The following is a 26111-nucleotide window of genomic DNA, read 5'->3' as shown; positions in this document are numbered from 1 at the left end:
GAAACTTACAATCATGGTGGAAGGTGAAGGAGAAGAAAGCACCTTCTTTACAAGGCAGCAGGAGAGAGTGTACAAGGGAAACGGCCACTTTTAAACCATCAGATCTCGTGAGAACTCCCTCACTATCATGAGAACAACATAAGGGAAACCGCCCTATAATCTAGTCACCTTCCTCCAGCACCCTCTCTCAATATGTCGGGATTAGAATCAGAGATGAGATTTGGGTGGGGACACAGAGCCAAACCATATCAGATATGATCCAGCAATCTTGCTTCTGGGTATATATCCAAAGGAATTGAAATCATGATCTTGAGATATCTGTACTTTTTTGTTCATTGCAGCATTATTCAGAGTAGCCAAGATATGGAAACAAGCTAAATGCGAATTGATGGATGAATAGATAAGAAGCATGTGATGTGTATATATATCATGTGTACAAGGAAACATGGAGCGTGATCTAAGGCAGCTACCAGCATTGATTTGTGAGTTTTGTCTCAAAACCCTTCTCGCATGTTTTCTGTGTCTTAGTTTTTGGGAGCACATTCTCCTGCACTTAGACATACATACAGGGAAATACTGTATGTTAATGGTTTTCCGAATCATGAGTTTGTTTTTATTTTGTTATTTTGTTAACCGAGTCTAGTATCTACTGCAAATATGATTATATATTTTCCTCATTCTTACTCCACCTGTTGAGTTAGGAAGCTATGTCTTATGAAATAAAAGCGGTGGGTATAAATGATTCCTTCTTTTGTCATGTCTACTTTATGATTCTGTGTGGGTGGAACTGGGTATCTGCAGAACTTGATGCAAGCAAACAATAGCTGCTAAGACTTCCAAGGCTATGTCACTTACCAAACTCCCTTCTCTGCAAGAACTCTGGAGAGGTATGTATCAGTGTGTGGCATGCTCTTTGGTTTTGGCAGGTATTCTTCACAGTTTACAGTTTGGGACTATTCTTAGTTTGACCAGAGTTTTCTATCCTTTTTTCTTTGTTATTTTGCAGGCGCAGCTATTGTAGTGAAATCAAAACAGTTTTATCATGCCATGTTTTGCCAGAAATCCTGTTTTAATTAGGCAAGAGATTGAAAGGAATATTTTATATTTATTTCTTTCAGAGTACTTGCAATGAAACAAAAGTAGAGTTACTTTTAACTTATATAGCTTTTAATTCTTTCTATGTGTCAGTGGGGCTCAGTCAATAACAATATAAAGAGAATGAATTTAATAAATCTAAATGGATGATACTCTAATTTTGGATATAACTAATGGAAAATGTAAATGACAGCTTAAACCTCCACATTGTTTATTAAACATGTGACAAATATAGCCTTTTCCCTGCATAGTACTCCTGAGGAAACTTCTCATCTGGAGACTCATACAAAGTTATGAGAATATTTTCACTTTTCCCTGAACAATCTTCTCTTTAAAAAATCCTTAGATGCTTAATAGGCTCAACAGTATATTAAGAATAAATGGCTTCCCTAGGGCTATGGAGCGGAAATGAAAGTATTATGAGTATTAGGACTAGCAGGAATATTTAGGTCATAAATAGAAATGTCACAGTCTCCTGGAACTGTTTGCTTTGAATATTTATGATTTTAGTTATTTATACCTTGCTTTGTTTTTAAAGGGATTTCAGACAGCTTGCCGAAATATAGACAATAAAACAAATAAGTGAGGGAATCAAGGTAAAGAGAAGATATTATGGAAAAAACAAGATGTAACAATGAGTGAATGAATGTAACATTTACTGCAAGATTCGAAGAGGTAATCCAGGCTGCCTCTAAGGAGACCTGCCCAGTAATACTGGTATTAAAATACCAGGTTTAAATGTAGTGACTTGTTTTCTTAACAACATATGTAGGGTAAATAAAACAACACATTTCACAGAGAAATTTCTTGGAACCTCCTTTAATAAAGTTCAATGGCATAACACTAAAGAATAATTCATTTAAAATTTATTCCAGCAGAGACTAGAATGGTACAGTTCAGGTACAGACTCCTACTGGTCTGTAGAGTTTTAGAGTATTCAAAGGAAGCAACGAATTATGTTTTCATTTCATAAATGATATATTTAATTTTAATACTTGTTTTAAATTTAACTATGATACATGTACATTAAAAATCAAGTAATATGAATTAAGTTTTAAAAACCCCACCCATCTTTACTCTCCAGGAATACTCATTATTAAAAATTTGGATTTTTTCTTTATCTAAACAAATATATTAATGTACAAGTGTGTGTGCACAAAAACACACCAACACACCCCTGTGAATAGAGTTAAATTCTGGTTTCCACCACTCAAAAATTTAGAGGCATCATTTTTTAGTCACATACTTGGTGTAGGATGCAGCTGCTGGTCCACATGGACCAATGGGATAATTTTGTTTAGACAGAGTGCTCTTCATGCAGATGACTCCAAATAGACATCTGCCAGGGCATTTACTTAGGGATGCTGCAGTGGAGCAGTTGGGGAGGTCAAGCTCTGTTTCATCTATGGTCTGAATGTTTATGTCCTCCTACAATTCGTATGTTAAGATCCTCACGCTCAAGGTGATGGTGTTAGGAGATGGGACTTTCGAAGAATTCTTAGGTCATGGGGGCAGAGTCCTCATGAATGTAATTAGTGCCCTTACAAAAGAGACCCCTTACCCCTTCTACCGGGTGAAGACACAGTGAGAAGACAACATCCATGGATCATGAAATAGGCCTTTGCCAGATATTGAATCTGCTGCCATCTTGATCTTGAACTTCCCATCCTCCAGAACTATGAGAAATAAGTTCTGGAGGATGGGAACTTATTTCTCATAGTAAGTGAGAGCTACTCAGTTTATAGTGTTTTGTTATAGCCACTCATAATTGTAGTAGGGTTTACTTACAAAATTCATAGTCAAATTTCCTAATTTAAAAATCTTTATTATTTAAATTTTTTTAAGTTACTAATTTTTTTAAGTTACTTTATTATTTAAAATTTTTTAAGTTACTAATTTCTTTGCTCATGATTGGAAGCTTCAGAACATGAAACAGGTATGATGTCTGCCTTTCAGGGCAGATAGCAAAATAGTAATGGTGGATCAAAGGAAGTTACAAATGTAGAGATTGAAAAATAACAGAACAGAGATTAGAAAAAAATAAGTTAGAAGGAAAAATAAATATCAAATTCTAAGGGCAAAAACATTTTTAAAGAAAATAAAAGCAGGAAGATACGGTTTTTAAACATTTCTTTTTTATTTTCAATCATGAGAGTACTTGTGCAAGTTTGTTACAAGTGTATATTGCTTGGTGCTAAGGTTTGGGCTTCTATTGATCCCATAATCCAGATAGTGAATATAATACCCAATAAAAAGTTTTGTAGCCCTTGGACCCTCCCTCCTTCCATTATTTTGGAGTCCCCTGTGTTTATTGTTCCTATCTCTATGTTTGTGTGAGCCAAAGATTTTGCTCCCACTTATAAATGAGTAGTATTTGCTTTTCTGTTTGTCTGTTATCTTGTTTAGGATGACGGCCTTACTACATCTGTGTTCCTGCAAAAGATATGATTTCATTCTTTTTTTTCTTTTTTATAGCTGCATGGTGTATATATACCATATTTTCTTTATCCAATCCACCATTGATGGGTACCTATGTTGATTCTATGTTTTTGCTATTGTGAATAGTGCTGTGATTAACATGAGTACATATGTATTTTTGGTAGAATGATTTATTTTCTTTTGTATATATGTCCAGTAATGGGATTGTTGGGTCAAATAGCAGTTCATGTTTTAGTTCTTTGAGAAATCTTCAAACTGCTTCCCACAGTGGCTGAACTAATTTACATTCCTACCAACAGTGTATAAGCATTTCCTTTTCTCTACAACCTCACCGACATATTATTATTATTATTATTTTACTTTTCAGTAATAGCCATTCTGACTGGTGTGAGATAGTATCTTGTGGTTTTGATTTGGATCTGTCTTATAATTAGTAAGATGTGGAGCATTTTTTCATGTTCATGTCCTTTGCCCACTTTTTAAATAAGGCTCTTTATTTTTTTCTTGTTAAGTTCTTTATAGATTCTGGATATTAGGCCTTTGTTAGATGCATAGTTGGCAAATATTTTCTCTCATTGTATAGGTTGTCTGTTTACTCTGTTGATAATTTCTTTTGCTGTGAAGAAGCTCTTTAGTTTAATTAGTTCCCATTTGCCTATTTTTCATTTTGTTGCTTTTGCTTTTATAGTCTTCATGATAAACTATTTGCCTAAAATAATGTCTAGAAGAGTATGTCTTAGGCTTTCTGCTAGAATTTTTATACTTTGAGGTCTTACATTTAAGTCTTTAATCTACCTTGAGTTAATTTTTGTGTATAGTGAAAGGTAGGAGTCCAGTTTCATTCTTCTGCAAATGGTTAACCAGTGGAAAATAAAGATTAAACAGGCAAATAGTTACTAAAGTAAGGATAGAGAGATAACAAATATTACAATATAAATTAAAAGGAAATGTCACAAAAATAATGCCAAGTAAACAAGCTAGAGTTTTAGAAATCAAAACAAAACAAAAAGTTAATATTTTTTTGATAGAAATTATATTCAAGCAAGAAAAGAAAATAGAAGAATGTAAAGAATGGGAGAAAAGGAAAAGACAGACAGGTGACTACTGTGGGTAAGTAACTAGAGTTCTTAAGAAAATCCTGAGGTGACTCTCTTGCTAGCTCCTTACAGGGAAAGAACAAAGATGGCTGACTCTAATATGATGCCCTCAAACTCTGGCACTTTAACTCAAACCTGCAGGCACAAACTTGTAGGCACTCTCTCATAATCTCAGGGGTGGTGGTTTTTTATTTCAAACAGGTGGTAGACCGTTGTGGTGTTTCTGGGTGGTCCATATAACTATTAACCTTGCCTTTAAATACCTTTCACATAACTGTACTATTGGAGTATTATAAGAAGTTGAAGAAAAATCACAAACATCTGTAGAATTTATAAGCTATTCAGTAATCCACGGCAAAGAATGTCACTTCACCACTGACAGTAATAGTTGGCATATTAGTTGGAGTTGTCTCTAAAGAAAACTTTAGAGCAATCTACTTTGGATTTCCCACTTTGTAAAAATGATTCAGTATTTTTAAAATATAGACCAGAAAACGAAAAAAAAAAAAAAAAAAGAAAGAAAGGAAGAAAGAAAGGAGAAGAAAGAAAGGAGAATAAAGAAAGAAGAAAGGAAAATGAAAAAAAGAAAGCAAGTACTAGAAATTGCTTTTTCAAGGCCATGGTTCTAATCAGTATACATCTGTAGATAGTAATGCCATTTGTCCATTATTGATTTTTATATTGGGGGACAACATTCTTGAAGATACGTACAACTACAATAGTAAGTAAGTATGACTGCAAAAATTCAGTAACCTTTGCTTCTGAGTCCCTACCTCATTTGTTCTAAGAATTGCCCAAAATAACATATGAGAGAATAGTATCAAAAACTACTCAGTGTGGATTTGAATGCTATAAAACTCTAGACAGATAAACTGTTTTAGTGAAATTTGTCATAATATGTGCAAACCAGTGAAATTTGTCATAACATGGCCTCTCCAATGTGAACTGATACTTCAGCTGTGGTGTTATCATACGTATGTGTGTGTGTAGCTTCCACCTTGGTATGCTTATACTTTATGGACTTTTGTACCTTTGGCAACAAATGTTATTACATCTACTTTCCCATGGCTTTCCCCTACTGTGAGTGGAGTGGGAAATAAAATATGCTTTTTTAACTTCCCTTGGGCTTTAAATAAAGTTAGACTATGACTAGGCAACCAGCAATGGGGAACAATGAGAAACAAATGGCAAATTCTCGCAAGTCAAGTCCTTCCCTTGAGGTCAGCTCTAACACATGCACTGCATAGCAGCTAATAATAACAAAAAAGAAATAAGAAAAGCCCGCAAGACTTTTGCTATTTACTGCTATTTCCTCTGCCCTCCACATCCCAAGCTTTGTATCCCTGGGATATAAGTGGTTGTCAATGTTAATCTTATTTAGTAGGTGAAAACATGAAAATTAATGTAAACTGATTTACGTAACTGTGAGTTCCTTAAGGAAAGGAATTGTATTCTATTGGTACTTTGAATCTCCAGACAGAGAACAATGCCTAACTTATGTTAGTTGCCCAAGAACAACATGATCCCACTTTCATATATTTGTAACACACATATACTGTTCTGCCAACTCCTGTCATGGAGAAGATAAGAAATAGCGCTGTAGACACAAAACTCTGAACTCCCCACAAAATATATAGCTCTTTCAGGGTTGTCACCTTTCTACTTGTTCCAGGTTGGGAAATGTTTTGGAGAATATGAAAACATCTTGATTTTCAGATGATGCAAGAAACCAAAAAGATTTGTATGGGAAATAGTAATATGGGACCAAAGTATCCAATCAGGAAATCTTCTTATTTTATCTTTAATATTTTTTACTTTGGGAATTAATGAACAAAACAATTTTCAATAGAATTAATGATCCATGTGATGCAACATAGTGAGTGAAAAAAGCCTGGAGTCATTTAGAGTCACCTGATATTTACTGAATTGTCTATCGTATGTCAGGCTTGTGCTAAGCTTTGGTAATATTGAAATGAATTAGACAAATATGGTCCCTGTCCTCATAGAGCTGACATTTTAGAGGAAGAAACAGGCAAAAGCCAACCAACTAAACAATATCTTAAGTGATTCACAGGAAAGAAACACAGCGCTGAGATGGGTCAGGGCAGTGGAAGAGGGGGTTCCAGAGGGAACCTCCTAGGACCTGACTAGGTAACAAAGGCTGAGATCAGAAGGGATCCCAGACTCTGGAGAGGAATATTCCAGAATAGTGAACTTACAGAAGCAAAAGTTTTGAGATGGCAAAGAATTTGCATGTTAGATCTAGGTCTGAATATAAACATGATCATTTATGAGCATAAGCAGGCAATTTCCTTTATCTAAGACTCTTAGTTTCACATTTGTAAATTCAAAATAACAATGCCTAGGTTGAAAATTGACGTGAAAGTTAAAGTTTTCTGTGGCAAAGTGCCCAAGACATTGTAGACCTTCAGAAAATGTCGTTTCTCTTTTCTGCCAACATTTTATAACTTCAGATGAATTCCTTACAAAAATCATAGCAATAACAGCAACAACAAAATGTTAACACTTCCCAAAGATGTGTCATTTTTTTTTCCAAGTAGCACTTACTATAAAAAAAAATCCAACTCTTGGAAGCTTTAAACAGGATTCAGCTGTGCCCTAACAACTATGAAGGTCACAGATTACCATGCCTATTTTTTAATCCAAGTATATTTCAGTGACTGTAAAAAATCAAGAAGGAAATATAACAGATTGAATTCTTTTTTTTGTTGTTGTTGTTGTTTTGTTTTTTTTTTTTTTTTGAGACGGAGTCTCGCTCTGTCGCCCAGGCTGGAGTGCAGTGGCCGGATCTCAGCTCACTGCAAGCTCCGCCTCCCGGGTTTATGCCATTCTCCTGCCTCAGCCTCCCGAGTAGCTGGGACTACAGGCGCCCGCCACCTCGCCCGGCTAGTTTTTTGTATTTTTAGTAGAGACGGGGTTTCACCATGTTAGCCAGGATGGTCTCGATCTCCTGACCTTGTGATCCACCCGTCTCGGCCTCCCAAAGTGCTGGGATTACAGGCTTGAGCCACCGCGCCCGGCCCAGATTGAATTCTTTACTTGGTGAGTTTTCAGCAATAGATTAGTGTGTATTTAATGGACTTTTCAGCATGAGCTAATTTAATCTCTTTTACAAGACTTCGCAATACTGCTGTATCACCACCAGGATTATTTTACTATCTATAGACATTTTACATTTTAGAGAGCCCTACAAAAACATGTGCCTGTTTATATGACCTTTCATAACTATTTCAGTTGGGTTTTGTCAACCAATTGTAATCCTTGTTTTCTTAACAAGCAAGTAACCTTCCCATTCTCAGTGCAAGTACATTTCATGCATTAAACGATTAGAGCAATTTAAGTCTTGAGTGAACTCAGTTCACCAAAACATATTCCTCTGAGACAAAACCACAGCCATAAATTGACCCGCAAAAAAGTAATCCCTGCGATTAGTATCTGTATAACTTCATGTTCTGCTGAAAAATAAATGAGCATACATGAACACTCCTCATAACACACATCCTCAACACACACACACATACAAACGCAGAAGGCAGTTGGCATAAACCAGAACCAAAGTGGTGGCTGTCATGATTGCATAAAGGCTTGAGGACAGAAATCAGCTCTGGGTTCACAGGATCCTAGATCCCTTGAGTATCTGGAAAAAGACATGCTTTTTCCTAGGAATGTTCTACTCTGTCTTGGATGTGAACAGCAAGTAGCTATGTCCTCTTGCCACTGAGACCTCTAGTTAGCAAGGTTGAGGTTGCTAGGAAGAGTTAATGGGGGAGAAGGTGTGTCTACTCCATTTAGGTTTGCGGAGGGGTGAAAATTGCAGTTTGGAGCTTGTGGTGGTGCTAAAGAGAAGAAAACTGGAAAACAAGAAGTTTGCCTGATGGGAGAGCATGGAAACTCTGCAGAAACCAAAATTGTGGCATAGGTAAAGTAAAGCAAACTGCAATAACTCATTGTAGGCAAAGCTAGGGTGAGTTATCTGGATTTTAAAAAACACCATTTTAAGAGAATGAGAAAATAATATTTTTGGTTTGAATTATTCCCAGGAATGTGGAAATTGTTTCTAATAAGGGAAAATGAAAGAAGATACTTGTGGATTGAGATTAAAGATGATTTTTTTTTAAAAAATGGATACCTCTGAAGAGTCAGAGTGACTGAGTGAGATAAATATTATCTTTGTCTTTGGTCAGCCAAATTTATGTTTCCATTTTTTCTTTGCTAGTGACATTTCTTTCTTGAAATTCTTGCCTAGAATGCCCTCCATCTCTCCATTGATCTAAATTTCTTACTTCCTGTTAAAATCTTTCATCCTCTGTTAAATTTATTTTACTGACTGTATTCTCAGTAATCTCGCCTTCCTCTGACTTTCCTTAGCTACTCTTTATTACTGAGCTGTAAATCCTAGCTGAATCTAAAAGGGGAAATAGAGTCAGATTGGTTGTGAAATTGGTAGAATGATGGCCCCTTTTGGGTACTATGTGCAAGAATTGTGAAGTTTTTGTTTTGGGAGCAGCAGGAGGGAGGAGTTTTGTGAAAGTTAAGTGGTGAAGACTTGATTTCTATGTAAGTGGTGAAGACTTGATTTCTATGTAGGGGATAGGATTGGATTTTCTTCTTCAGGGTAGATTTTAGGCCTTTGTGGTAGATTTTGAACCCAGTGGCAAGAGAAGTGGAGGCTAGAAGCTGGAAGAACTGTAGTTATGAAAGACTTGTTGAGACATTAGATACATGCAGCATTGCTTTGTGGCCCATCAGATCACTTATAGCATAGATTTTTATGAGAAGGCAAGCTCCAATCCTGCCCCAGTCTCCTTTTCCAGCTACAGAGTCCAATGTTATGTTGTCACTTTAAGAGTCAGAAGGTCATTGTATGTGGGATTGTTAAGCATGCCAGATTGTGCTCCATTGGATAGTACCAGGAGCAGAAGGGATGGAGTGGTACTCAGATGAAGAAGACAGAGCTGAGGTACACAGTCAGACGCATCCCCAAACAATGCAAGACCCCAAAGAAGACTTCCAGATATGTATAGGGGAGATTCAGAAACAAAGGAGAAGGGGATGGGGGATGGGACTTAATATCTGCATAAGCAAATATAGGCTTCAAACTCTAATAATTTGGCTTAAATATCAATATAATTTTATTTCTGAACATAGGCTAGTATAGTCATTTCCATCTATTTCATTTACAACTTTCCAACATAATACAGTTTGCTCTTAAAAAAAAAAAACTTTTAGGATCAGTGGTACATGCGCAAGTTTTTTACATAGATAAACTTGTGTCAAGGGGATTTGTTGTACAGATTATTTCATCACCCAGGTACTAAGCCTAGTACCCAAGTGCTATTTTTTCTGACCTTCTCACTCCCCCCACCTTGCACCCTCAAGTAGGCCCAGGCTCTGTTGTTCCTCTCTTTGTGTCCATGTGTTCTCATTGTTTAGCTCCTACTTAAAAGTGACAACATGTGGAATTTGGTTTCCTGTTTCCCCATTAGTTTGCTAAAGATAGTGACCTCTGGATGAAGGACATGATCTCATTATTTTTTATGGCTGCATGGTATTCCATGGTGTATATCTAACACATAGTCTTTATCCAATCTGTCATTTATGGGCATTTAGGTTGACTCCATGTCTTTCCTATTGTGAATAGTGCTGCAATGAACATATGTGTGCATGAGTATTTATGGTAAAATGATTTGTATTCCTTTGGGTATACACCCAGTAGTGGGATCGGTGGATTGAATGGTAGTTCTCTTTTTAGCTGTTTGAGGAATCACCACACTGCTTTCCACAGAGGTTGAACTAATTTACACTCTCACCAGCAGTGTATAAGCATTCCTTTTTTTTCTGTAACCTTGCTAGCAACTGTTATTTTTAAACTTTTTAATAATAGTCCTTCTGACTGGTGTGAGATGATATCTCATTGTGGTTTTGATTTGCATTCTCTAATGATCAGTGATGTTGAGCTTTTTTTCATATGCTTCTTGGCTGCATGTATGTCTTCTTTTGAAAAGTGTCTATTTATGTCCTTTGCCCATTTTCGCATGGGCTTGTTTTTTGCTTGTGAGTTTGTTTAGGTTCCATATAGATTCTGAATATAAGACCTTTGTCCTTTGTCAGATGCACAGTTTGCAAATATTTTCCTCCATTCTGTAGATTGTTTACTCTGTTGATATTTTCTTTTGCTGTGTTTACTCTGTTGATATTTTATTTTGCTGTGCAGAAGCTCTTTCATTCACTTAGATCTCATTTGTCATTTTTTGCCTTTGTTACAATTGCTACTGGCATCTTCATCATGAAATCCTTGCCAGATCCTACATCCAAAATGGTATTGCCTAGGTTGTCTTCCAGGTTTTTTACAGTTTTGTGTTTTACATTTAAGTCTTTGATAAATCTTGAGTTTTGTATATGATATAAGTAAGGTGTTCAGTTTCAGTCTTCTGCATATGACTAGCCAGTTATCTCAGCACCATTTATTGAATAGGGAGTCCTTTTTCCATTGCTTGCTTTTGTCAGGTTTGTTGAAGATCACATGGTGATCTGATCAGATGGTAGGTGTGTGGCCTTATTTCTGAATTCGCTGTTCTGCTCCATTGGTCTATGTGTCTTTTTTTGTGCCAGTGCTATGCTGTTTTGGTTACCATTGATCTGTAGTATAGTTTTAATTTGGGCAACGTGATGCCTTCAGCTTTGTTCTTTATGCTTAGGATTGTCTTGGCTATTTGGCACTTTTTTAGTTACATATAAATTTTAAAACTTTTTTTTCTAGTTCTGTGAAGAATGTCATTGGTAGTTTCATAGGAATAGGATTGAATGTGTAAATTGCTTTGGGCAGTATGTCCATTTTAATGATATTGATTCTTACTATCCATGAACATGGACTATTTTTCCATTTGTTTGTGTCTTTGATTTCTTTGAGCAGTGTTTTTAAATTCTAATTATAGAGATGTTTCACCTCCCTTGTTAGCTGTATTCCTAGGGATTGTATTCTTTTTTTTTAATACATTCTTTAATAGCCAGGTTCTATTAATTGTAATTAAAAGTAGCCAAACATGTATTTCTTTAAAAACACTGTAATTAGGTTCAGGTCTTTACCAGAGATTTATCCAAGTTAGTGACTGTGTAAGTTTTCTAGGTTTGCCATTAGGTGCCACAAATTGGGTGACTAAAACAGTAGAAATATTTTGTCTCCCAGTTCTGGAGGCTAGAAGGTCAAGATCAAGGTGTTGGTAGAATTTGTTCTGTCTGAGATCTGTAAAGGAAAAGCTGTTCCATGCTTCTTTCTAGCTTCTGATGGTTTGCTGGCAATCTTTGGGGTTCGCTGGTTTGTAAGTCTCTGTTTTCATCTTCACATGACTTTCTTCCTGTGTGACTGTGTCCAAATTTCTCCTTTTTATAATGACGTCATATATTTTGGATTAGGGGCCCACTATACTCCAGTATGAACTTATTTTAAGTAACTACTTTTGCAACAACTCTATTTCTCAATAAGATACCACATTCTGTGGTACTGGGAGTTAGGACTTCTATGTGTGATATTTGGGGCACACAATTCAATTTATAATAGCTAGACATAGTTACAAACTGTAGATGAATTAGAATCTTTGGTGTGAGAATCTATGACTGGCGGTGGGGTTGGCAGAATGCTGTTCTTGAAGATGAAGTGCTCTAGGAATAGTTAAGTTACTGACTATACCTCTGACCCAGTTTTTTTTTTTTTTTCTTTCTAGTGGCAGAGAGAAAGAGTAATCATATAGGAAACAGACGTTTTCTAATTATAGCCATTATATTTTTTGAAATCCAAATGAGAGCACATGGTATAACACACACACAGACTAGTAATTGATAAAATGCACGAAATTGGGCATAGACAATCTGGGGGTCCATGATTATCAAATCTGTGGTAGGCTGTTCATGAAAAAGAATTGTTTGTGATTCACGTGATCCCACGTACAGCAGGCAACCCCCATCCCAGCCCTCCCACACCCCCGTATCTTTATCCTAATCTCTGGAATTTATGGATATATGTTACACGGCAAAAAGGTGTTTCAGATGCGATTGAGATTAGGGACCTTAAAATAGGTAGGTTATCCTCGATTATTCAGGTGGGATCAATCTAATCACATGAACTTTCAAAAGCAGATAATTTTCTCTGGTTGGAAGTAACAGAGATGAGGCAGAGAAGGTCAAATAGATTTGAGGCATGAGAAGGACTCATCCCTCTATGCTGACTTTAAAGGTGAAGGGAGCCAAGGCTGTGTGTGTGATCTCTAGATATTGAGAATGACCCCGAGCTGGCAGACAGCAAGAATATGGTACCCTTACAGTCACAAGGAACTGGATTCTGCAACAACGTAAATAAGCTTGGAAGTGTATTTTTCCTAGAGCATCCTGATAAAGACCCAGCTAATGAACACCTTGATTTTGTGAAATCAGAACAGTGAAATGAGTGAAGCCAACCCAGATTTCTGACGTACAGAACTGTGAGATAATATGTGTATGTTGTTTTAAGCTCCTAAATTCATAATTGTTACAGCAGCAACAGAAAACAAATACACTAGGTATCAGCTTGGGTTTCTCTGTCTTTAATGTCAAGTTAAAATTGGCTTCAATGTTCCTTCTGGTGTCTTCACCAATATTTCTCCAAGGCCTCAGGTCATGTAGGATAATGTATACTCTCAGGTCTTCTCTGCCTCTGAGCTCCTGTTTCTACTTGATAGTCTTGCAGAATATTTGTACAGTTGAGTTTTCTTGCTCTTGCCTGTCTGCCATTGCCAAGAAAAGAATCTATGGCAAGCCTAGTCAAGATCAGAACTCCTTAATGTCCCCAGCTGTGTGAGCAAGAAATGCTCATTGTGTGTTACCAAGGCTTTGTGATTATTTGTTATACATCATTATGGTGGCAATAGATAACTCACACTGACTTGAAGGGAACTATTTCTCCCTTGGCAGTACAGGCCTTTTACTCTTTGCCCTCTTTCTCATGCCATAGCCACCCTTTTTCTATCCCCATTTTTGTATGTTTTCTCTCTCTCTGTTTTTCTATCTCCCTCTTGTTCCTATTAATATTAACTTCTTAGTTTTAATAATAATGGCTTCTTTCAGCAGCCTTTTTGAAAACTCTATGAAAGGGAAACTCTTTATGTTTCATGTAGTAGTCATCTGGCTAACTGAACAAGAAGACTCCTCCATAAAGAGTGAATCATAGCAGGAAGTTATATCTGAGGATGTCCTGAATGATGCCACCAGGAGCTTCGGTGACCAGTAAACGGTCAGGTTGCCAGAGTGGTTTTCAAACAGGGAGGAATAAGGTATCTGGTCATGGTTTCCTAGATTAGATAACATTAGTCAACTTCAAGGGGCCTCACGCCAGTCCCAAACTACCTTGTATTGTTATTATTAAAAATATATATGTCACATAGCCTCAACGAGATTGCAAAACCCTTGATGTAGGCTTTGTTTTCTATCTCTTTTTGTAATCAGAGCATGTAGCCCAATGTACCCTGCATATAGTAGGCCCTCAATCAGTATGTATTAATAATGATGATAAAGAAAAATAAAAAGCTGAAGGAAGAAGAGAGATTGTGTGAAAAAATGTCAAATTAGTTTTCAGCTTCTCTTAATTTTTTATTTTAAACTGGGGAGATACACACTAGATTTAAAAAGGAATAAATGTAAGTACAATTTCTTTAAACAGTCATTCTTAGAAAAGAGAAAGCAGTGTGGAATGTACAAATCAAAATGAATAGTGGATTGCAAACTGGAGACTTTGAAACTACTAGAGTTAAAAAGTATGAATCCAACAACCATCTACTGATTATTAGGTTAATGATGATTATATTGAGATAAGCAGTAGTTCCATATGCCCAAGACAGAAAGCTTGCTAGAAGGCAGCTGTTGACGTTAAATTCATTGCTTAACATTCAATTTGCTTTTCATAATTCCTTGGCAGAATCCTACTAGCAATTTTAACACAAAGCAGAATATGTTGCAACAACACGTGTGAAAATATCAAGAATCTGAAGTTCATTTTATTTAGAAGACTCATCCTTTGCCTTGTACCTGAAATTTCTACTGATTCCTGTATTCACTTAGAATTTGTACCATTTCTCTCAACTGGTAACAAAGATTAGCTATGGATTGAAAGAATTTTGCTTTTAAAAATAACCTTTATCTTTTTCTTAATACAAAAGTAATGTATACTTAGAATAGCCTACATGGCCTGTTTTAAATTTCTAAACCTACACACAAAAGTTTGGCATTTGACATTTTCGGTGATTAGCATAACAGCTGGCCTTAATATAATGGGCTTTGAAATGAAAAAAAAAAAAAAAAGTTACTGAGGGTCCAAATAGCTATTGAGGAGTACATTTCAACCTAAAGATAAAGAAAAGTGATGTACTGTTGCCTTTAAACTCTCAGTCTTGTAAACTCCTTGCTCTCACACTAGTTCTTGTGATACCAAGTATGGTAGATTAAACGTGGCTCTGCAGATTTGTTGGTATTCTTCCCATTTAGGGATGGAATTTAATTCCACTCTACTGAAATCTGGGCTGGTTTAGTGACATGCTTAAGCAATAGAACATAGTGGGAGAGACTTTCTGGGGCTTTTGAGGGCAGGTCCTAAGAAGCCTTGCAACTTTTACCTGGGGCTAAAAGAACACTCTCTGGTCTCTAACACATAAAAACACATAAGACTAATTTGAGCCTGCAATGCCTGGGAAGTGCTCAAGTTTTCAATCACATCTTCAAGCTGCAACTTCCAGGATGTTGGACATGTGAGTGAAACTGTCAGACTCTCCAAAGTAGCCCATTCACTAGCTGACTACCACTGAGCAGCATCAGTCAATGATATGAGAAGCAGAACAGTTACCCTGCTGATGAGGTTTGCCTGAATTCTTGGTCTATAAAACTAAGCTATACTAACTTTATCTGGTGTTTTTTAAAGTCACTAAGTTTTGGGGATATGTTCTAGTTGTCTATTTCTAACTGGCAAATCACTCCAATACTTAATGACTTAAAACAATTACAACCATGATCTGTCAATGTTTGTGTGGGCCAGGAAGTTAGATGGAGCACAGCAGGGCTGGTTATCTGCTCCAAAATGTTCTGGGGCCTGAACTGGATATATTTGAAAGCCACGGTGATTGGGTGACTGAAGGCTTGTATCATATGGAGACATGTTCCTTCCTTGTCTGGTGGTTGATGCTGGCTGTTGGCTCGGTTCTCAGCTGGACTATTAGCTTGGACACATACCTATAGTTTTTACATGCATCATCTCCACATGTATCAATCAGGGCTTTCTCAAAGCATGGTGCCAAATTCCAAGAATGCTCTCATGCCTATTATGACTTAGTGCTGGAAGTTGCATATGTCCTTTCTGATGTAGTCACAAGCCTACCTAGATTAAGGAGAGGAAAGGGGGGTTAAAAGCCATAGCCCTCCTCTTGTTTAAGTAAATGAAAGTGAGGAATACTGCGTCTGGTTCAGAAAACTCACAAAGAAAAGAAGAAAGAAAATTCCTGAACTGGAAACTCAATCTTTATATAGGAATAGAAGTTAAGAAAAGTTAGGAAGGGATGTTCAAGCTGTAGATCAGATTCCTTTAAGAACATTGCATGAACATTGTAGAAAATGAAGGGGAACAAAAAGTATTCATAATCACACAACACAGAAATAAACCTTTTTGTATACACAAATACTTATATTTTATATTAAATTAACTTTATTTACATATTTATTTTGATACAGGGTCTTGCTCTATCACACAGGCTGGAGTGCAGTAGCACAATCACTGCTCACTGCAGCCTCGACCTCAAGGTTCAATCGATTCTCCCACCTCAGCCTCCCAAGTAGCTGGGACTATGTACAGGCACACACCACTCCACCAGGCTAATTTTTTTTTTATTATTATTATACTTTAAGTTCTAGGGTACATGTGCATAACGTGCAGGTTCGTTACATATGTATACTTGTGCCATGTTGCTGTGCTGCACCCATCAACTCGTCAGCACTCATCAACTCATCATTTACATCAGGTATAACTCCCAATGCAATCCCTCCCCCCTCCCCCCTCCCCAGGATAGGCCCCGGTGTGTGATGTTCCCCTTCCCGAGTCCAAGTGATCTCATTGTTCAGTTCCCACCTAAGAGTGAGAACATGCGGTGTCTGGTTTTCTGTTCTTGTGATAGTTTGCTAAGAATGATGGTGTCCAGCTGCATCCACGTCCCTACAAAGGCCACAAACTCATCCTTTTTGATGGCTGCATAGTATTCCATGGTGTATATGTGCCACATTTTCTTAATCCAGTCTGTCACTGATGGACATTTGGGTTGATTCCAAGTCTTTGCTATTGTGAATAGTGCCGCAATAAACATACGTGTGCATGTGTCTTTATAGCAGCATGATTTATAATCCTTTGGGTATATACCCAGTAATAGGATGGCTGGGTCATATGGTACATCTAGTTCTAGATCCTTGAGGAATCGCCATACTGTTTTCCATAATGGTTGAACTAGTTGACAATCCCACCAACAGTGTAAAAGTGTTCCTATTTCTCCACATCCTCTCCAGCACCTGTTGTTTCCTGACTTTTTAATGATCGCCATTCTAACTGGTGTGAGATGGTATCTCATTGTGGTTTTGATTTGCATTTCTCTGATGGCCAATTATGATGAGCATTTTTTCATGTGTCTGTTGGCTGTATGAATGTCTTCTTTTGAGAAATGTCTGTTCATATCCTTTGCCCACTTTTTGATGGGGTTGTTTGTTTTTTTCTTGTAAATTTGTTTGAGTTCTTTGTAGGTTCTGGATATTAGCCCTTTGTCAGATGAGTAGATTACAAAAATTTTCTCCCATTCTGTAGGTTGACCAGGCTAATTTTTGTATTTTTTTTAGAGATGGGGTTTCGCCATGCTTATTGGGCTGGTCTTGAACTCCTGGAGTCAAGCAATCCACACGCCTTGGCCTACCAAAGTGTTGGGATTATAGGTGTGAGCCATGGCACCTGGCCATTTTTATATTTTTTAAAATTATTATTACTTATAAACTACTTACAATAAATAAAATTTTATTTAAAAATATTTTGCATATTGAAGCCTGATTTTTTTCACTTAATAATTATCATAAGTATATTATCTTCTAATTTTAATCTGATAGAATAGCCTATGAAATAATTAGAATAATGGACTCTGAACACTGAAAGTACTCATTCTTTATACTGGGATTAATATCTCGAACCAATATCTAAGATCCAGATCCTTTTTGGTGAGCATTACAAATAAACATACTCTGACAAATATGTACTTCCCTTTCATATTTTCAAAACAGTCTTGGTACTGGGCAGTAGGAATGTAATCACATATTATCTGTGGAAAGCTCACCTTCACCTGAGAAGGAGAAGGACTCACCTCTAAAAGTTTCATAGGAACACACTGGTTTAGAATGTGCTGGAAGAAACTATCTTTTATTAAGCATCTATTGTATACCAGAGTCTATATTAGGTACTTTCTTTGCAACAACACTGTGAATTTGGTTTTACTAATCTCCATTTTACAAAAAACTGAGAATCAGAAATATTAATGTCACTTAACTAGTAAGGGAAAAAGCCAGAATTTGAACTCAGATTCTTCTGACATCCAAGTTATACTTTTCAAAAATATTACCATTCTTTTCCTTTAGTCACAAAAGGGCCAAATAGTTCTACTCAAAATTCTGCAATAAGACTAACAAAATGAATACACATTAAGTATGAAAAACCTTGATATACAATAGTCTTTCAATAACTAGGAGGGATATTATTAACAATAGTAAATATACCTTTAAGCACATTATATTTATCGTTGGTAACAAAAAAATGGAATGATTGATGGTGGTAACCAGCCCAATAAAGCATTACATTTATACATTCAGTATTCATTGAATGTATAATGAGTACTGAATGTATAAATGTAATGTTTTATTGGGCTGCTACCTTTTATTGTATGATAACATTATATTTCTGTTATAACATTCAGCTCAAAATATCCATTTTGAACTCAACATATCACTGGCCTTTTTCATATCATTGGCATTTTTCATTTCAGGTAGTAATAAAGAAACTATATTATGGTAATTAAGTGTATACCAGAATGCATGGTAATGGGCAATACTAAATCATAAAATACATTTTCTGACACCAAAATATTTGCAATCTAATTATTTAGGAAGAAGAGAGTAGTCCTAATGAAAAAACAATGACTGATAAAAGACAGAATATATTTTAGTATTAGATTGTATGATATCACCTTTAAGTTTGGTAGGTCAGAGACCATAAAGATTTGAATTGAAGTAGAAGCTGGGGATTTAAATAACATAAAGAATGGTGAGTCCTTCAGGCACAAAGCACAGTATGTGTAAAGTTCACATGGTGAGAGGGAAGCAGGCATGTTTCCAACAGGAAGATACTGATCTTAAAGAATGAAGCCATCTGTTGAAAAATAATGGGAAGTGAGATGCGTTAGTAGAATAAAAGTAGAGGATGAACTAATTCCATTACTGGGTGTATACTCAAAGGAAAGTAAATCATTCTGCCAAAAGACACATGCACACATATGCACATGACAGCACTATTCACAATAGCAGAAACATGGAATCAACCTAGCTGCCTATCAATGGTGGGTTGGATAAAGAAAATGTGGTACATATATACCATGGAATATTACACAAACATAAAAGAAGAATGAAATCATGTCGTTTGCAGCAACATGGACTCAGCTGGAGACTGTTATCCTAAGAAAGCTAACTCAGAAACAAAACAAATAGCACATGTTCTAACTTATAAGTCGGGGGTAAACCTTGGGTTCAAACAGACATAAGGAGGGGAACATAGTCATTGGGGACTCCAAAAGAGTGGTTGAGGGGAGTAGGGCAAGGACTGCAAAACTCCCTGTTGGGTACCATGTTCAGTACCTGGGTGACAGAATCAATAGAAGCTCAAACTTCAAACTCATGCAATATAACCATGGATAAAACCTGCACACGTACCCCCTGAATCTAAAATAAAAATGAAAATTAAAAAAAGAATAAAATTAAAATGAACACAGAAAAAGTTTTTAGAAAAGTCACACCAAATAATTTTTTTCCATATTGCAAAAAGGTGACTTTTCCTTTACTTTTGCTTAGAATTATCATTGTTTTTATATTATTTCTTCACAGTCTCTATTATTCCATAAATTTTCTTAAGCCTGAAGTTTATAAAATACACTGTAAAGATGTGTAAAAGGCTATTTCTATGCAGTATTCCTCCCATTGATGCTAAATGAGAGATTAGATTTTGAATTTATTTCTAAAATAAAATAAGGTTAATTTCCACATAGAAAGCCTATGATTAAATATGGAATAATTCCATATGGGCCATGAACACTGCTAAGAGAATATGTTATGGTTCTGAATAATTCTTTTATGGATCACTGATAAATGATAGATGAGTTTCTAACTTAGTCACCAAAATGAATTAAAGCCACTTGAAAATAAAGTATTCCATAGTTTTTTATTTAAAAACGATTCTGAATCTGGAGTTGTTAAATAAGGTAACCCCATATTTCAACTTTGTACAATATTAGTAAATTCTTTGCTATGTGAATCAGTCCATTCATGCTGCTGATAAAGATACACCCAAAACTGTGCAGTTTATCAGAAAAAGAGGTTTAATGGACTTAGAGTTCCACATAGCTGGAGAGGACTTACAATCATGGTGGAAGGTGAAAGGCAGGTCTCACATGGCAGCAGACAAGAGAGAGCCAGGTGAAAGGGGTTTCCCCTTGTAAAACCATCAGATCTCATGAGACTTATTCACTACCATGAGAACAGTATGGGGGAAACCATCCCCATGATTCACTTATCTCCCACCAGTTCCCTTCCATGAGGGAATTATGGGAGCTACAATTCAAGATGAGATTTGGGTGGGGACACAGTCAAACCATATTGTTCTGCCCCTGGCCCCTCCCAAATCTCATGTCCTCACATTTCAAAACCAATCATGCCTTCCCAACAATGCCTGGAAGTCTTAACTCATTTTAGCGTTAACTCAAAAGTCCACAGTCCAAAGCCTCATCTGAAACAAGGCAAGTCCCTTACACCTATGAGCCTGTAAAATCAAAGGTAAGTTAATTACTTCCTAGATACAATGGGGGTATAGAGATTGGGTAAACACAGGAGTTCCAAATGGGAGAAATTGGCCAAAACCAAGGGGCTACAAGCTCCATGCAACTCTGAAATCCAGCAGGGCAGTCAAATTTTAAAGCTCCAAAATGATCTCCTTTGACTCCATGTCTTGTAGCCAGGTCATGCTGATGCAAGAGGTGGGTTCCTATGGTCATGGGCAGCTCCACCCTACTGCTTGCATGGGCTGGCAATGAGTGTCTGGCTTTTCCAGGCTCACAGTGCAAACTCTTGGTGGATTTATCATTCTGGGGTCTGGAGACGGTAACCCTCTTCTCACAGCTCCACTAGGCAGTACCTAACTGGGGATTCTGTGGGGGTTTCAACCCCATATTTCCCTTCCACACTGCCCTAGCAGAGGTTCTCCATCAGTGCCTTGCCCCTGCAGCAAAATTCTGCCTGGACATCCATGTGTTTCCATACATCTTCTGAAATCTAGGTGGAGGTTCCCAAACTCCAATTCTTGACTTCTGTGCACTCTCAGGCTCAACATTACATGGAAGCTACCAAGGCTTGGGGCTTGCACCCTTTGAAGCCACGATCTAAGGTCTATATTGGCCCCTTTCAGCCACAGCTGGAGTGGTTGGGATGCAGGGCACCCTGGGCCTGGCCCACGAAATCATTTTTTTCTCCTAAGCCTCCAGGCCTGTGATGGGAGGGGCTGCTGTAAAGGTCTCTGACATGCCCTAGAGACATTTTCCCCCCTTACTTATGCAAATTTCTGCAGCTGGCTTGAATTTCTCCTCAGAAAATGGGATTTTCTTTTCTATCACATTGTTAGGCTGCAAATTTTCCAAACTTTTTTGCTGTTTCCCTTTTAAAACTGAATGCTTTTAACAGCACCCAAGTCACTTCTTGAATGCTTTGCTGCTTAGAAATTTCTTCTGCCAGATACCCTAAATCATCTCTCTGAAGTTCAAAGTTCCACAAATCCCTAGGGCAGGGGCAAAATGCCACCAGTCTTTTTACTAAAATATAACAAGGGTCACCTTTGCTCCAGTTCCCAACAAATTTCTCATCTCCATCTGAAACCACCTCAGCCTGGATTTCATTGTTCATATCATTATCAGTATTTTGGTCAAAGCCATTCAACAAGTCCCTAGGAAGTTCCAAATTTCCCATGTTTTCCCATCTTCTTCTGAGCTCTCTAAACTGTTCCAACCTTTGCCTGTTACCCAGTTCCAAAGTCATTGTCAAATTTTGGGGTGTCTTTTCAGCAGTGTCCCACTCTACTTATACCAATGTACTGTATAAGTCTGTTTTCAGGCTGCTGATAAAGATATACTTGAAACTGGGCAATTTACAAGAAAAAGAGGTTTAATGGACTCACAGTTCCACATGGCTGGGGAGGCCTTACAATCATCATGGAAGGTGAAAGGCATCTCTTACACAGCAGCAGAGAAGAGAGAATGAGAGAGCCAGGCAAAAGGGATTTTCCCTTATAAAACCATCAAATCATGAGACTTATTCACTACCATAAGAACAGTATGGGGAAAACCACCATCATGATTGAATTATCTCCTACTGGGTCCCTCCCACAGCATTTGTGAATTATGGGAGCTACAATTCAAGATGAGATTTTGGTGGGGATACAACAAAACCCTATCACTAGGAAAGATGAGAAAATGAACACACAGTGTAGACAGCTGCCAGGATGGCCTCCAGTGGGTCTCACCTTGCATTCTTATATTTCTTCTCTTACTGAATAGGGCTGGCTTATGTGAGATAAAAACTGTTTGTTGCTTATGCCACTAAGTTTTGCAATATTTTTTTACACAGCATTAGATAATCGATGCACACAACTACACTAACCCTCATCTTCTCTCTCATCTGCTCCTAAATATTTATTACTGATTTTGATATCAATATTTCAACATCACTGGGACTTATAAGCTTATATTTCATTTTGTGGCCATAATATTCAATTTTCAGCCTTAGTTCTATATTTCCAGAGAAATATGAAAATTTCAGAGATCAGGAAGTCCTGTTTACTATGAACTTTTTCCTTCTGAGTACTTAAGTTTTTAATTTTATTTAGCTGGCTGGATTTTATCAAGTAGTTTTAAAAAAACTAAGTTCATATATATTATATTCCCAGCTATACCACAGCTTGAGGCCAGTGTAATATTTTCTAACTTGCTTATGACTTGCTTTTTTTAGTTTGAGCATCCATAATTTTTTATGCATGAAATTTAGTAAGTTCCCAAGACATAGATCAGTTGGTAAATATTCATCAAATTTTTCTTGAACAAGACATCTCCATATTTGTCTCTATATGATTAAATATTTTTCTGTTTCATAATTTCAGTTTCTTTTTCAAGAGTTCACAATACGAGTTAAGCATATGTGCAAGGCTAGGTTAAATCATGGCCTCTGGAGTCAAAATGCTGGGTTCAAATTATAGATTGACTATTGATTATCTTGTACAAGTATATAACTATTTGTGTGTGTATTTCTGTTTGTGTGTGTGTATCAGTTTTCTATCTAAACATGAAGATTACCTACCTTTTGAAGGTTTTTGTAAATATTAAGTAATTAATTCATGTTAGGCATTTATAAGGAAGGTAAGTGCTGGTTCTCTTATGTTTATGTTGTTTGATGTTCATTTAGCACCTTGTAGCTGTAAATTTCTTTTGTTTCATCAAATCTGGGACATTTTTAGCCGCTATTTATACAAATATTTTTTGTTTCATTCTCTACTTTCCTTTTGGGATTCATATATATTATAATTATATATCTGTTATACCATTTGATATTTAACTGGTCCTGAGTCTCTGTTCTATTTTCACCACATCTTTTCCCTCTAAAGTATAATGGATAATTATTATTAATTGATACTAAGTTTACTTATTCTTTCCTCTGTTATCTCTTTCTTCTGGACTTGCATCATTAAATCTACCCTCTGAAACTTTTAGTTCCAATATTGTATATTTCAGTTGTAAAAATGCCATTTTGTTCATTTACTTTCTGTGTCTGCTAAGATTTTATATCTCTTTACTCATCACAAGCATATTTTGTTTTATTTTATTTAGAATAATTATAGGAGCTGTTTTAAAAATCATTGCCTGCTAGTTCCAAGATCTCTTTCATCTTGGGATTGATCTTGTTTGATTTTCTTTTTGGTTGAAATGTCTTCCATGTTTTTGTATGTCAAGAAATTCTGAATTTTATTCTGAACACTATAACTATTGAGTTGTGGGGATTTTGCTATTTTTGTACAATAATTGTTGTCTCTTTTGTTTTATTGGGCTAGTATTTTGACTAGGATTGAAATGTGAAGTCTGTTTCTTGAGTGGAAACTCTAGCATCAGTTATATTTCTTGATTTTTGCTGATCTGCTTTGAATCTATGCCACACATACATTGTCCAGGGGTGTTATGGTCTGAATGTGTCCTCCAAAATTCATGTATCTAAAACTTAATCCCTAGTGCAACAGTGTTGGGGGATAGGGCCTAATGGGACCTAATAGGAAATGTTTAAGTCATGAGGGTTCTGCCCTCATGAATGGATTATGTCACTATAAAAAGGGCTTCAGAGGGTAGGCTTTCTCTTCTGTGCTTCTGGCCATGGAGGAATATGGCATTCCTCCTTTGTGGAGGATGCAGTGCTCATGGTGCCATCTTGGAAGTGGAGAGACCAGACCCTAAGTTGTCAGGACCTTTATACTGAACTTCCTAGCATCCAGAACTATTAGAAATACATATTTGTTCTTTATAAATTATGCAGTCTATGGCAATTTGTTATAGCAGTACAGAATTGACTAAGATAAGGGGCCAATGAAAGATATGGGTAGATAGCATTTGGGGATCCTCTCTTCAATGGGCTTGTTTCTTTCAAATATTTCCCTCTTTTTACTTTTTACAGTATCCATGTATTATCTGACTTCAGTTTTCTTGTCCCCTGAGCCAGGAAGGCTATGATATTTTCACTGATACCTGCCTTGAGTGTGACATGCTAACTGCACTTAGCCTCAGGCTAAAAGCCATGAAAACATAAATATTCTTTGTACAACCCTTCTTCTCTCCTCTTTCAAGTATTCACATAGCACAAGAGGCTGCCTACTATTCATTCTCTAGTGTCTTCAGGAAATTTCTTTTTGCAGTATGTCTGGTTTTTACAGTTATTTTCCATGGGGAGAGCTGTCTGGTAGGGTATTGCACTGTCAATACAACAATCAGAAACCCCTCCCTTATTTAAAAAAATCTGTTGGGGGGTTTTGAGTCAAGGTAACAATAGGTAGGTGCTTGCTACGTTCTGAAGTTTGTGTCTCTCAAAATGTATATGTTGAAACCCTAACCTCTAAGATGATGGTATTAGAAGGTAGGGTCCTTTCAGAGGTGATTTATTCATACACAGAATTAGTTCCTTTAGAGGGAGGTATCACATTACCCAACTTCAAACTGTGCTATGAGGTCAGAGTTACTAAAACAGCATGGTGCTAGTACAAAAACAGACACATAGACAAATGGAACAGAATAAAGAATGCAGAAATAAAGCCATACACATACAATTATCTGATCCTTGACAAAGTCAAAAAAATAAGCAATAGAGAAAGGACTTTCTATTCAGTAAATGGTGCTGGGAGAATTAGCTATCCATATGCAGAAGAATGAAACTGACTCTTATATATCACCATATAGAAAAATTAGCTCAAGATGGATTAAATACTTAAATGTAAAGATCTAAAACAATGCTAGAAAAAAAATCCTAGAAAAAAACTAAAAAATACTTTCTTGGACATCAGCCTTGGCAAAGAATTTATAACCACATTCTCAAAAGCAGTTGCAATAAAAACAAAGATTGCTAAGTGGGGCCTAATTAAACTAGGTGCTTCCACACAACATGTAAACAGACAACCTACAGAATAGGGGAAAAATATTTTCAAACTATGCACCTGATAAAGGTCTAATATCCAGAATCTATTAGGAAGTTAAAATAATCAACAGGTGAAAAACAAATAAGCCCATTAAAAAGTGGACAAAAGACATGAACAGATAATTCTAAAAAGAAGACATACGAATGCCACCAAACATATGAAAAAAATGCTCCACATCACTAATCATCAGAGAGATGCAAATCAAAACCACAACGAGATACCATCTCACTCCAGTCAGAATGTCTATTATTAAAAAGTCCAAAAACAACATGTTGATGAGGCTGTAGAGAAAAAGGGAATGCTTAAGCATTCCTCATTATGAAAAAAAAAAAAAAAAAAAAAAAAAGAGAGAGCCTGTTTGCTCTGCCATGTGAATTTGCAGTGAGAAGACA

This window comes from Macaca nemestrina, chromosome 3 (assembly GCF_043159975.1).
Source record: "Macaca nemestrina isolate mMacNem1 chromosome 3, mMacNem.hap1, whole genome shotgun sequence".
Taxonomy (NCBI): Eukaryota; Metazoa; Chordata; class Mammalia; order Primates; family Cercopithecidae; genus Macaca; species Macaca nemestrina.
The sequence above is the reverse complement of the archived record's forward strand: the minus strand, read 5'-3'. Positions refer to the sequence as shown.